This window comes from Kogia breviceps, chromosome 2 (assembly GCF_026419965.1).
Source record: "Kogia breviceps isolate mKogBre1 chromosome 2, mKogBre1 haplotype 1, whole genome shotgun sequence".
NCBI lineage: Eukaryota > Metazoa > Chordata > Mammalia > Artiodactyla > Physeteridae > Kogia > Kogia breviceps.
The window spans coordinates 135152495-135167108 of record NC_081311.1 but is presented as its reverse complement, the minus strand read 5'-3'; the positions used below and the strand labels follow the sequence as shown (position 1 = coordinate 135167108).

At 37.4% G+C, this 14614-nt stretch overlaps 1 protein-coding gene across 8 annotated transcripts in view; it reads left to right on the top strand.

Annotated features, from left to right (window-relative positions):
- LOC131750102 (sodium channel protein type 3 subunit alpha) overlaps window positions 1–14614 on the top strand; it is a 108989-nt gene that overhangs the window by 13815 nt on the left and 80560 nt on the right. For all 8 annotated transcript variants that reach the window (XM_067026217.1, XM_059052431.2, XM_059052439.2 and 5 more), the window contains one exon: window positions 5291–5485. The gene's annotated coding sequence lies outside the window, so the exon portion shown is untranslated. The remainder of the gene's footprint in view (window positions 1–5290; window positions 5486–14614) is intronic.

Below are 14614 nucleotides of genomic sequence, written 5' to 3'. Positions count from 1 at the left end.
GAAATATTGTGCCTATAGAGAATTTACCTTTTGTTGTTGTTCTTTTATGTGTTATCATCTTCATGGCTGCATGATACAAAATTGAGTTACTATATTTACCTAACCAATCCCCTATTAGCAGATATTTCAGTTTTTTCCCAGACTTTGCTATTATACAATATGCTGCCTTAAATAGAATACAAGACTTTCTAAAGAGTACTTGTAGGCTGAACTTCTAAATAGTAAGTAGGCTGAACTTCTAAATAGTAAGTCTAAGTAAAAAGTTTAAATCTTTTTGAGAAACTAAAATTAAATAATTCATTTATTCAGAAAATGTCTGTTGAGCACCCGGTATGTGCTATGTGCACTGTTCTAAGCACTTGGGATTCACTGGTGAACAAAATGGACTAAAAAAGGCAAATATTCCAGCCCCTGTAAGTCTTATGCTCTAGCCAGGAGAAATAGAAAATGAACAATAAACATTATAAGTAAGTAAATTCCATAGTACATAATAAGGTGATAAGTGCTTTGGAAACAGTAAAGTGGGATAAGCAGCTGGAGAGGAAGCACAGTAGGTCTCTTTGAAAAGGTAAACTTTTGACCAAGACTCGAAGAAATGAGGAAGTTAGGCCATCTAGTGGAAAGAACACTCATGGGAGAGGGAACAGTATATGTATGTTTGGTAGGTGCAGAGGACAGCCAGAAGCCAATTTGGCTAGGGAGGAGTGAGAAAGTAGGAGAGCACAAGATGAGTTTCAACTAGGTAACTGGAACGCCATATCATAAGGTCTGAGAGGCAATTGTAAGGAGTCTGGCCTTTTCTCTGGGTGGCTCCTATAGGCTCCTGCACAGAGCCTATATTTGATGTGCTTTCTGTTTTTCGCAAATCACTCTGACTGCTGGGTGAAAATAGGCTATGTGGGAACCAGGCTGGAAGCAGGGAGATGGTTAGGAAGCTATTGCAGGCTTCTGTGAAATACTGACAAAAATCATTTCAAGGTTCCAGGTTCAGAAGAATTACACCACAGGACATTAAACAAATGAACAAATGAGACTGAAGAAGCTATGACTGTCATCGTTGAGAAATCATAAAAATGAGAGCAGTATGACTGGTACATATGTTTCTAACTTCAAAACAAACAAACAAAAAAGCACTTCTGGAGTCTACAGGCCAGTCATTGTCAAAATGTGATTCCTGGGCCAGCATCATCAGCATCTTCTGTGCACTTACTAGAAATGCAGAATTTGGGGCTTCACCCATATCTACAGAATCAGCAACTCTGGGGTGGGACCTGGCAAGCTGTGTTTTAATAAAAGCCCTACAGGTGATTCTGATGCTAAATTTTGAGGACCACTGCTATAAACGCTAATGGTGAAAACTAGATGGCCTGAAAGATCCTTTTCAATTGTGGAATACTGAGCTTCCAAGCTCAGTGTTTAACATTTATTTTCATTGTAAAATTAAGTATAGTCCTTGAGAAAAATGATTTGTTTATAAGAAGCACAGACTCATGATTAAGAATAAATAAATCTTTAAAATCATGTATTTAGAGAAATTTAACTTTTATTTATTATATTCCATCTCTTTATAAAAAAGTGAAGTAAAGTGGTATATTATTTTTTCAAAATCCACATGCACTAGGCAGTTGAAGACAAGGAAAATGGAGAAAGTGTAGATGATAAACCTGTTAAAGATTGTGTATTAATGAAGTTACTGTTTTAGAATGTACATTTAGCTCTGAGCCTCCTGGGCTCAACATTTTTAGGGTAAGGCAGAAATGAACTTAATACAACTCAAAGAAAGAAATCCCAGGTATTAAGTTAACCTAACCTAGACCCCCATTTAGTCTTCTAATGGTCAAATTTGCTCCAGGAGAATCTCTGGAGTACACAGAGAAGTAGATGCATGGTTTTGCTTCCTAGACAAATTTCCAGTTTTTCACTCACAATATCTTGGTGATTTGACCATGTGAAGTTATTTCCTTGATAAGAGTCTCAAGACTTAAAACCAAATGAGCAGCTGGTAGGATAAGGCTATTACAGACATTGAAGAGCCAACCAGCAATCCCATCCAGATGGAAGGCTGCCCTTTCCCCATGGGGAAACGCTGCCAGGGACCTGCTGGCAAAATCTGTGAGCTACTCAGTGAGCGGCTTTGGATTTGCTTCAGCCCTTGCACAAAGAGCTGAGTCCCAGAATTTTACAGCCTAATGCCTGCCAGAAATGGTTTTGATCTGGAAAATTCTAAGGCAGGTACATCACATCAGCATAAAGGAAGATAAAATGGATTGAAAGGAAAGAAAATGGCATAAGTGGCCAAAAATAACTAAAGGAGAAACTAAAGAGGGAAAATAATGGTTAAAAACAATGCAGCTGGAGTAAGACAAAAATTAAACACTGGACTTTAAAGATATTAAATGATAAATCAATTGTTAGGATAAACTAACACAAAAGGAAATATAAATAAACTTATCTCTACAAAATACCTTTGTTGGCATTAGAATTACAATTATTAATAGTAAAAATAGAAATGAGTTAACAAAAATAAAATTAAAGCAACTTTGTCCAAAGTTCCTCAGCTGGTGACACCTACCCTTTTCAGAGTAAAGCTTCTATTACACTTTGAACAAGCACTTCCTCATTTGTGGTATAAAGAACTTCCCCTTAATTTCCAAACTGCTAAAATTCTATTAAGGTAATTTCAAAGGTAGGCTATCCATTTTGGGGGGATCTCCAGGTCCAATACTTATATTAAATAATCTGAAAGTATAGTTTCTGAATCATCTTATCTCATCACCATCTTAATGGAATTCACTGAGTTTAACTAATTATAGCCATCAGTAGAAGTCTTATTTGATTAAACCTTGTATGGGTCTTCTGTGAAATTAAATTTAAGACATCTGCTAAGCATGTTACCTAGTGTCCCTTATGATAAAAAAACTTCCCTCAGTTTAGTTCTCAGAGAAAGTTTCTCTTTTTATACATAGCTTTTAAGATTGTTTTTGGTTTTGTTTCCTAAAATAAAATCAAATACATGTGACCCAGTGTGCTTCCACTTTTTCTTACCTACTGGGAACAACAGAGCTAAATGCCAGCCTTGATTGTATAAAGTGACCATCTCATATTCATAGTAATCTCTACTGTTTTCCTTCAGGGCAAACTTCTTAACTTGTAATCCATGTGCCACCTCCACCAAATTCATTTAAGGAGCTAGATTAAAATGTAGTTCCCTGGGCCTTGCCCCAGACCAACTTTTTCAGAATCTCCAGAGGCTGAACCCAGAAATCTGCAACTTTAACAAGTAGTCCAAATGATTCTTATGCTCACTGAAGTTCAGAACTGATTTAAAGAGTCCTCAATCTCCTCTTAACTCATGTAGTCCAATTTTATCTTACGATTAATCTATAAGCCATGGTCTACTTTGAAAGATGAGTGAGATAGAGATCTTATTAGGACATAATACAACTTACAGTATGAGGCCTAAATTGGAGCATGAGGCCATATGCAGAAATCACTATTTTCCATGTGTACTTGAGACTGAAAAAATCTCTCGCATTTGGAGCCCAGGCCACGAGATATATTTTCCCTGATCCGTGAATCAGTGATTTTCATAAGGGAAGGTTAAAGAAAGAGAACTCAAGCTGGCATGCTTTCTCAAACTCCACTCTTCTGTTCCTCCTTAATTTCTTAGTTTCTCTTTGATATTCCGCCCTCCCTACCTCCCCCCCCTCCTTGTCCTCAGAGAAAAGACTGCAAATACTTTGGAATATCTAAATTGATATTTTGGTTATTTAATGTCACGCTCATTATATGTCAGGCTGGAGATCAAGGTATTTAAAACCCAGTTATTTATGTGCTGTGAAGGAGAGAAGTAGCATTTATTAAGCTGTGGCTGTAAAGTAGAGGGAACTAACATTTATTTAAGGACTATAAATTTATTTAACAATTTAATGGTTCAAGCTCTGATGCACGGATCTGTCTGATGGGTATTACTAATGTAATAATAGCTATAATACTATTATTACTATTATTGCTACTTCTATTACTACTAAAACCTCCAGCTTTTATAGAAAACCTACTTTATACCAGCTATTATACAAGTGACTTTATATGCATGTGTGTGTGAGATCATTTAATTCTAACAACAACCCTCTTTCACTGTGTATTATAATCTCCATTAACAGATGGGAAACTAAAAATTGGATTGGTTAGGTAACACGTTCAATGTCAAACAGCTAGCAAGTGGCAGAGCCAGGTCTGTGTTGTTACCAAGTGAAAGGTAAGAGAGAAGAGGCAGAGGCCAGATCATAAAGGCACCAGCACACTTTGCTAAAGTGATGATAAGTCACTGAGAACCACTGACAAATTTTAATAAGGGTAAAATGTACATTTTAGAAAGATCACTCTGATGACAGATTAAAGATTGGTAGCTTAGGAATGAGTTCTCATGTGAAAACAAAGACTGTGAAAGACTGTGTATTAAATAAAAAGGTGACATTGAATGGTTTTTTTGTCACAGTAAATTGTAAAAGGAGATTTGTTAGTGAGGATTCAGACCAGTTTGACTCGTAAGCTTTGTATAAGTGAACTGAAATATTTTTTAAAATATCTACTGCTGATTTTAAAATTACATATATTGTCCTTTAAAAAATCCTGGTTTAGCTGGGCTTAGCCATTGCTAATGGTTATAGCTGGAAGGAATATGACATCAGATATTACGCCTAGGTTTAACATGCTGGTTTTTTTTACCCCTGCTTATCTAAAATTTATTCTTAGAAGCCACTGAATAAAGTTTATTGGTCTTACCTTAGTCAGCCAATCAAATGGGGTTTTAGGTGGAGAGGAAAAGGAGCTGAAAAGGAACTGGAAATAATAACCCACAACATCCATGTGGACCACATGCTCCACTGGTCTACCTCTCCAACCTTTCTGGTATTTGAAGAAAAGAAACAAAGGGGAAGTAAAGAGGGGAGAGGAAGGAAGGAAGTAGGAGGTGAAGAACAGGAAGATGCTCTAGAGCTCCAGCCTGGCTTCAGAAGGGGTGATTGAATCAGGGCTGCCAACAACGCATAGGGAGCCCCATGCCCACCCTAGTATCCTGACAGTGGCTCCAGGCTCTGTCCTTCCTTGAGCACACAAGGGCATGCTTCTCACACAGATCAAACAACCTGTTTTGTGTCAATCCTGCTTCCTTGATCTAGGACTGTAAGTAAACAAAACACAAAAACCCAGACCTAGAACCAGAGCACTCACATCAATCCAAATGCCAAAGATGCTGGGCTCACTTCACCTGTGTTCTCTTTCTACACAGATCATGGAGCAAGAAAGCTGATGCCAAGCCACATCAGAATTCATCAGGGATGAGATACCTGTCAAGGATTTGTGGTAGAGTGGCTTACTGGAATAAAAACGCAGAATCTCTTGTAAGACTAGTGTAAGAACAAATGAGATAATTCCCAGAAGCGGCCTGGAGCTTTTCCAGAAAAAGGTGCTGTGACTATCTAAGGTACCTAAACTGCTAATGGGTATAAATCTGTGTTTGTGGAAGATAAACTAAAATCTTTATTAGCTAACAGCGGTAGCAGTTTCAGGATCAAAAGAAGGTAGAGGAGTGATTTCCTGCCTCTTTGCTAGTTTGTTCCTCCAAAGAGAAAAACACTTAGAGACACGGCAGAGATGATCTCAGGGAGTGGAATGACGATAAAGGCCATTGATGTAAGAAAGAGAAACTAACCCAGCTTTTTATTTATTTTTCTTTCAAAAGAGACATTCATCCTGTGTATTACCTCGGATTGTATTTACTTGAATTTTATTATATTTATGTGGTAATTGGTTCCATAGTTCACCTCTGTATAGGATAAAGGACAGCAAAACATGTGGTCAAAAGTTGATTATAAGCTGGCTTCTGGACTGGCCAAGTTTTTGAACCTACTGAGGAGTGTTTATTTATTTGGTGTATCAGCTGCAATTTAACTAAAAAAGCTGTCTAAAATTATCGAAGTCAAGAAGGATGTTTATCGAACATAAGCGGTGCAGAGGTTGTTTGGGTCCAAGAGCTGAGTGATCCATCAAGAGCCCAGGGGTAGATCTGTTTCTGTGATCTGCCGCCCGAAGTCTGTCAGCTTTGCCCTCACAATGGCATCCATTCCGGTTGTAAGTGCCTGCAGGAGTGCCATGTATCATACCCTGATGCTAAGATCCAGGGGACAGAGAATTCTGTCTCCTCCTCGGTCTCTTTCTTTTGAGTGAATAAATCTTTTACAAACACCCACTTGGCAGACTTCCCCTCATCTTTCATTAGCCAGAATTGGACCAAATGCCTAATCCTTAACCAATGATTGGGAAGGGGCTTGGAGGAGGTGTCAAAGTGGAATGGTCACTGGGGAGATGAACACAAAATCTGCTTCAGTTTGCAAACATACAGTAGAAAAACTCAGGAGCTGATGAAACCAATGATGCTGATATATCTATTACAACGTTGGCTTAATTGTTGTTATTAGTTAGCAGTTGTCTCTCTGAGCTTATAGCTGTCTGATAAAGATAAAGTCACAGGGAACTTCATCTCCTAGAAGGTAATTATTATTTCCAAGACAAAAATTGTTCTGAAGACAGAGATGACTTGTGCTTTCACACTCAGCTATTTTTGTCAGAGGCATGACATTAAGTCCAGGTAGAGAAAGGCAAAAATAGTTTTTTTATTGAACAGTTAGTAAATCAATAATTATATTTGTGTACGGACAATCATGTGTTTAGCTAACAGGAAGGGAACAATGGTAGAGAAAGTCTAGATTTCATTTGTATTTGGCCATGGCATAGTGATATCCATACTACAGTTACTTTCTCAGTAGGTTTGTCCAAACCAATAGTAATACTGAATTCCTTGACATCACACTAAGAACAAGAGGTACATTACACAGAAGAAGAAGCTAGCCTAAGCATTTAAGTTCCCTTTAAATAATTCCAAAATGCTTAACATACGTGTAAGCAGGTATCTATTAGATGGTGGTTTTATTAATTCATTCCTGCTTGTTTTGTATTCTACTTTAAAACAAAGGTGAGGACTATATTGCTACATTTCTTAGGCTGCACCACCCCGTTCCTAACACGGGGCTCTATACATAATAACCTCCTAATAAGGTAGCTGACTCATCCTAATTACATTTCTGAAAACATGAACTAAATTCTTCTCATTTTGCAGGCTTGGGGCCCAGCTTTTCCTAAACTATCTGGGTTCAAATCCTGACTCCTTATTACTTTTGTAACTTGGACAAGTTATCTAACCTACCTGCACCTAGGTTTTTTGATCTGTAAAATGGGAATAATAATAATAGTACTATCTCATAAGATTAAAATGACAATTAAATGAGTTAGTGTGCATAAATTAAATGACAGAGTATCTGAGACACAGTAATTATTCAACAGAGGTTTATCTATTATTATTATTTAATCCTCAAAGCCACCTGGTTAGGTAGGCACACCAACAAAGTATTATTTCAAAACTCTTTTAAAACATGGAAAATAATATTTAATTCTGCCTTGGTGAGTATCCAGTGTTTATTATTATAATGTGCTGAATGCTGTGTGTATGCCTTTGATAAAATACGCTCTTGGTCACACCTGCTACCTGAGGATATATAGCAAATACTAGACAATCATTAGCACTAAACGAAAATTCCTTTGGAAAAAATTAATAACTTTCTTAGTAGGACAGTAGTTAATTGGTCCACTTTGTCTTCTAGATTATACCCTTCCTATAATAGTCTCTTGTTGATACCAAGAAAACACAGACAGCATCCTTTCCTTAGTAATGGACCCAGTCTTTCCCTGACAACTCCCTCCCTTGTCATCAAGAACATGAAAATACATCTGGATGTTTTTTTTTCCCCTGATCTCTCAAGTTGCATGACACAGAGCAACTTTCCATCCTTGAAGATGGCAAACTTACAGCCTCTGACATAATTTTCTTTCCATGGGAATAGACCAGAACTAAATGATTTTGTCTGTAACATAATTATAAAAATCCCTACAGAGAGAGACACTATTGATATTAACAGGCTATAGAGCAATACAGTTCAACAAACTGTCTTCTGTTCTGGAAAATCAGGCAAGACGAGAATTCACGGGCTAAATGACTAATGGAAAAAATAATCTGTCTTTGCTGCAATAATGCCATAGCACATCCCAAATATTTACTGTGCCACTTTTCTTAGATTCTGATTCATTAACAATTATTAGTTTTGTATTCATTTTATTTGTTGGGTTCACATAGTTTCAGCAGCTTATGTTAGTATCATAGCATACAGATATGTGAGCCTGGAAAACTGAACTGAGGTATATGAATCAATTTTTCTGTAGTTATTTATATACAGCTTAGATCTTTAATATCAAATCACACAACAGTAAGATTCAAGATAAAAAATGTCAACAACAAGTAGGAAAAATCCATTAAGAACAGACTGTGTGAAAAATGTTTTGCCTCAGAGCAACAATTTGTGTTTGTCAATAGACACTTCAGTGAAGATTACTTTGCTTCTCTGCGCCTGTTCCTCATTTATTTTAAAGGCAGGAAGTTCGACTAATTGTCAAATCCAATGCATACCTTTTAATTAGTATCTTGGAAATTCCTCTTTTGGCATCCATGTAACTCTTCTAATTTCATTGTCTAATATCCTCTGTGTTTCCTCTCCTTAAAATTGGTAGTCACAAGAGTCCTGCTCCTCATCTTCCAATTTTTTCCTAAATAATGTATTGCATATTCTTCAGTTTCAACTGATGACTGCTTAATCAACATTTTCCCAGTCCAGGCAGCTTTCTTGAGTCTCAGACCCATATTTTAATTACACATCCAGTTGTCTCACAGGCATGTGAAACTAAATAAAACTCAAGCAGAATTTATTATTGTGCCCTATAAACCTTCTCCATGTCTTGGTTGGGTTAAATTTGTGGCTTAAACCAGAAATCTGGAAATGAACTTAATCCCATAACTCTTCTTCACCTTATCAAATCATCACAAAATCTTATTGGTCTTCTCTTCCTAATTGTGCTTTGAGTACAGTCCTCGGGCCATCGTTTGTTTTCTCTCTAACTTATTGACTGCCTACCATTTTCCAGGCACCTGCTCACCTTTAGATGCATTTTCTCATTTAAAGGTCACATTAACTCTATGAAGTATGTGCTATCATTGCTATCATTATCTTCACTATGTTGACTGGGAACCTGAAGATTATGAAGGATAAAAAAAAAATTATCCAAGGTCACACTGCTAGAATGTAGCAGAGCCAGGACTTGAATGCAGTCCTAATTGCCAAATCCATGCCCTTAAATAATAAAGCTATAGTCAAATTCTCTTGCCCTCTGCTTTAGCCCACTGGTGTCCACCTGCTTCCTTTTAGGGAAGCTGTTCTCAAAGGGTGGTCTGCAGACAACGCGGTGTTCCTGAGTCCCTTTCAGAGGGGCTCTGAGGTAGAAACGATTTTCTTAATAATACCAAGGTGTCATTTGCCTTTTCTTCACTGTTCTGACATTTGCATTGACAGTGCTAAAGTCATGGGGTAAAACTGCTAACATCTGAGTGGGAATCAAGGCAGTGGAATCATACTGAAGGAAGAGTCCTTGTTTTCTTCACCACTAAACACTTTCAGTAAGAAAAAAAATGCCAGTTCACATAAGAACATCTTTGATGAAGCAGTAAATATTATTAACTTTATTAAATCTTGACCCTAAAGAACACATATTTTTAATATTCTGTATGATGATAGGGAAAGAATACATAAAGCATTTCTTCTGCATACTGAGAGCACCATGGTTGTCTCAAGGAAAAGCACTTGTGTGAATGTGTCAGGAGCTGAATACACCACTTTTTTTTTCATGGAACCCCATTTTCACTTGAAAGAAAGAACTGACAAACTATGGTTAGTCAGACTTGGGTATTTGGCAGATATTTTCTCAAAAATGAACAAAGGAAAAACTTGTCATTTCAGGGAAAGCAAATGACAGCATTTGTTGCCAATGTTAAAACTGGAGCTTTCAAGTGGAAATTGGAATTTTGGAAAACTTTTATCTGACACTGGGAGCTTGACAGTCTCCCAATACATTATGACTTTTCTCAAGAGATCAATGGTGATATTACCAAATGTGATGTTTGAATGTTATATAATAAAATTTGTCAAAATTTGGAAAATATGCATAATAATGTGCTGATATTTTCCAAATGATCCATGCATGATGGTACGAAATCCATCCAAAGGGCAAGATCAATCAAAAGTTCACTGATATGGTTTCTGATTCCACATTGAAACTAATTTAAGAAAGTACCATTTGTAGAGTTTTGGTGTTTGTCAAAGAATAATATTCCCAATTGTCTGATAAAGAAATTAGAATATTCCCTATTTTCCAGTTACATATATGTGAGAGGATTTTCTTCTTTCTTTAAAAAAATTTTTATTTTATTTTTAAATTTTATTTGTTTTTGGCTGTGTTGGGTCTTCTTTGCTGCCCATGGGCTTTCCCTAGTTGCAGCGAGCAGGGACTACTTTTTGTTGCAGTGCGCGGGCTTCTCATTGTGGTGGTTCCCTTGTTGCAGAGCACAGGACCTAGAGCGCGAGGGCTTCAGTAGTTGCGGTGCATGGGCTCAGTAGTTGTGGCTCACAGGCTCTAGAGCACAGGCTCAGTAGTTGTAGCACAGGCTCAGTATCTGTGGCACATGGGCTTAGTTGCTCCACAGCATGTGGGATCTATCAGGCCCAGGGATCAAACCCATGTCCCCTGAATTGGCAGGCGGATTCTTTGTGCGTGTGTGTGTGTGTGTGTCTTGAGAAGTTTTATTTCTCATAAAAACAAGCAGTGGGAGTCGATACTCCAGGAAATTTCTAAAATGCCATGAACTTAATTTTATACTCTGCAACTTTTTGCTTTGTATATATGAGCTCTTAAGAATAACTGCATTGGGCTTCCCTGGTGGCGCAATGGTTAAGGAACCGTCTGCCAATGCAGAGGACATGGGTCCGAGCCCTGGTCCAGGAAAATCCTACATGCTGTGAAGCAACTAAACCCATGTGCCACAACTACTGAGCCTGTGCTCTAGAGCCTTCAAGCCACAACTATGGAAGCCCGTGTGCCACAACTACTGAAGTCTGTGCACCTAGAGCCTGTGCTCCGCAACAAGAGAAGACACTGCAATGAGAAGCCTTCACACCATAACGAAGAGTAGCCCCCCCTCGCTGCAACTAGAGAAAGCCCATGCACAGCAATGGAAGACCCAATGCAGCCAATAAATAAATAAATAAATAAAATCTATTTAAAAAAAGAATAAAAATTTTTTAAAAAAAGAATAACTGCATTTAGCTGAATACAACATAAAGGTAACGGTTTAAAATATCAAATTCTTAATTTCAAGATTGTTCTTGATATTGAATTCCCATTTTCTAGCAAGAAATACTTAAATAGTTCTCAATCTAAGATTTAAAGAACTTAGAAATGTATCAACTGCAATTATCTGAAACAGAGCTGAACAGCAGAAGAAAAACAAGAACAAAATTTCAAAATAACAAAAACCAAACCACTGGAAGCCCAGGTTTGGCAGGCGGATTCTTAACCACTGTGCCACCAGGGAAGTCCCAGGAGGATTTTCTTCTTGTACTTCAATCAACAACATATCTGGGCTTCCCTGGTGGTGCAGTGTTTGAGAATCTGGCTGCCAATGCAGGGGACACAGGTTCAAGCCCTGGTCTGGGAAGATCCCACATGCCGCAGAGCAACTGGGCCCGTGAGCCACAACTACTGAGCCTGCGTGTCTGGAGCTTGTGCTCCGCAACGGGAGAGGCCACAACAGTGAGAGGCACGCGCACCACGATGAAGAGTGGCCCCCGCTCGCCGCAACTAGAGAAAGCCCTCGCACAGAAACGAAGACCCAACACAGCCAAAAATAAGTAAATAAATAAATAAATTAATTAATTAAAAAAAGAAACAAAAACCATATCTCAACAGATGGAACCCCGAAGAGGATGTGAGAATCTAGGTGTATTTCATTAAGCCAGACAGGAAAGAGATTTGCCCAAATGTAAAACAAGTTCATTCTTCTACTCAATTCTTTTCCTTTGGGATAACAAGTTATTTTCATTAAAAATCTGTTTTATATGTAAACATACAAGGGCTTGTTATTAAGTTAATTAAAGCATGTTTTTAAATTTTCTATTTTAATTCTTAATACAGTAAATATGGATAGATAAGCCTCCCCTTAAACAAAAGCTCTTTGAGGTCTTCTATAATTTTAGGAGTATTATGGGATCCTGAAACCAAAATGTGTGAAAACCATTGCTCTCGGATCACTCCCTATCTGTCTGCCTTTCATATGGCCACCATCTTTCCAACCTTCCAAATGATCATGCCACTCCCCACCCACAGCCTACCTTAGTGTGCTGAATGAGGCCTTTGGTGATCTATATCCTGCCTAAATTTCCATTCCTTTCTCTTTCCACTCCCTTTTGGGCAGGTTGGTCTTCTGAGTCCATATACACGCTACCTCCCTGCCTACCAAGTAGGTCTCTACTGATATGTCTTTCTACCAACCCTCCCCCAACTACCACCACCACAACCAGTTGGTCAAATCCCAACCAGTCTACAAAACCTACCCCAATATCACTTCTTCAGGAAAACTTGCCCGAACCATACCTCTCTGGGCAGAATAAATTGCTCCCTTTTACGGACCTCAGACAACAAGCAGTTATATATAATTGTATTATAATTATTAGTATAGAAATCTGTCTCTCTCAATGGACTGTCAGTTCCTTAAGGGCAGGGACTATGGGTACCTAGTCTAAGCACAGTGTTGATACATAGTAGTCCCTCAATAAATATTTAATAAATGATCCTAAGGTTCTTTCCAGGCTTGACCACCCCTATTGTCGTCCACCCCTACAACAGGATATTTTGGATATTTTGAACTACAGTCTTTTCTTGATTAACAGAAGGATGTATTTGTTTTACTCACACACATTAACACACACAAACACTTTAGTTTTTAATCAAAGAGATCATCTCCTCAGATCTTTTATCTTTTTTGTCCTTGCAAGGACAGTTCTGGAGAAAATTTGGCATGTTAAATTTGATGTGTTTTAATAAATTATAATGCACATATATTCATTAATAATATATATTCCACACCAAGGCATCAGTAGGAATCAATTTTGTAAAGTCTGGCCCTAATAGGAATATAAAATTATGTAGGAGCTCTGTATAATAAGCTCACAAAGAACAAGAAAGAAGAGGAAAAAAATTAAAATAGAACTGCCAAAGAACTATGAGAGGTTTCTAAACAGCAACGCTGTAGATGAAGCCCCGAGAAACTCTGTTCACTATAATCTTTAATGCCTCAGCCTATCCAAATATTAAACAAACCCTAGTCCCCTTGCAGACAAAAATCTGAGAGTCTAGAACTGGCCTGTCTTCTCAGGATTTAGAGACAGCAGCATGGGAATTTCAAAGAGACTTCTTTACTTCCTTTGGACCAAGACTCAAATTTTTTATTCTAGACCTTGATAAGTGAACAAGAAGGTAAAGGATTATTTATTTTAAAATAAATTTTCATGATTTTTGATGGTTCCTTGTTCCATGTCATCCCAGAGAAATCAAAGTCATCTGTAAAGATTACTGAAAGATTTCTACATGTTTAAACTAATTCTATTTTAAAACTTAGGAACCAGGAGACTCCAATTAAATAAGTATAATTATTTCTTTATGGCAAAGTGTTGCCTCATACATGATAAGGTACTTCAATGACACTGAGGTTGAAGAAGGTTAAATGACAAACAGTAACAGACTCAATACTAATCTAGATCTGATACCAATTGCTGCATGGTTTTCATTCCATTGTTAGTAAAGAAACCAAAATCAGTGCAAGTAAATGCTCAAATACAAAAGTAACCTTTCTTTTCCCTTAAGAAAGCAACCACATTCCACAGAAATTTTTAAAGATATTTTTCTCATGCTGTGTCATTTTCATTTAGCACTGGGGAAGAACCTTATCCATTTAATTCATGACAGGTGATGAGACAAAGGTGGATTACACATCCCTGGGTATTTAAGGTTTGCAGTTAAGCACAAACTCTCTCCACACTGAAAAGTATAAAAGCTGTGATTATTCCACAGCAGCCTAGAGTTTGGAGTGACTATGTCGCCATTGAAACCACATAAAATGGCTGAAACCATTAATTCTACTTTGTGCCGTCTACCATGAATTTAGAAAGCACCAAATAGATGGTTGATTGATTTTTAAGTAAAATAGAATAACTGTTCCCAAACCTTCTGATTTATATACCAGTTGATGGAACATAAAAAAAGAGCCTTGTCCCACCACAAATCAGAAGTTCATTTTCAGAACTAGTAGCAAAAATGGCACAAGTTTTTGACAAGTCTGATAAGTTATAACTTATCTAGAATATACCTTCATAATAGCAGGAAATATACTAACAATGTCATATTATGAGTATGAATTCTATGAAAAGACACAGGTATTAAAATACGTTTTGTTACTGGAACAGACCAGGGAACCAGTAACTCAGATATACACTCAAAAAACATATAATAACCTATATCATTTTTCTTATGTTACTATAAGATCTAGAGTTTCTCCTTCTCT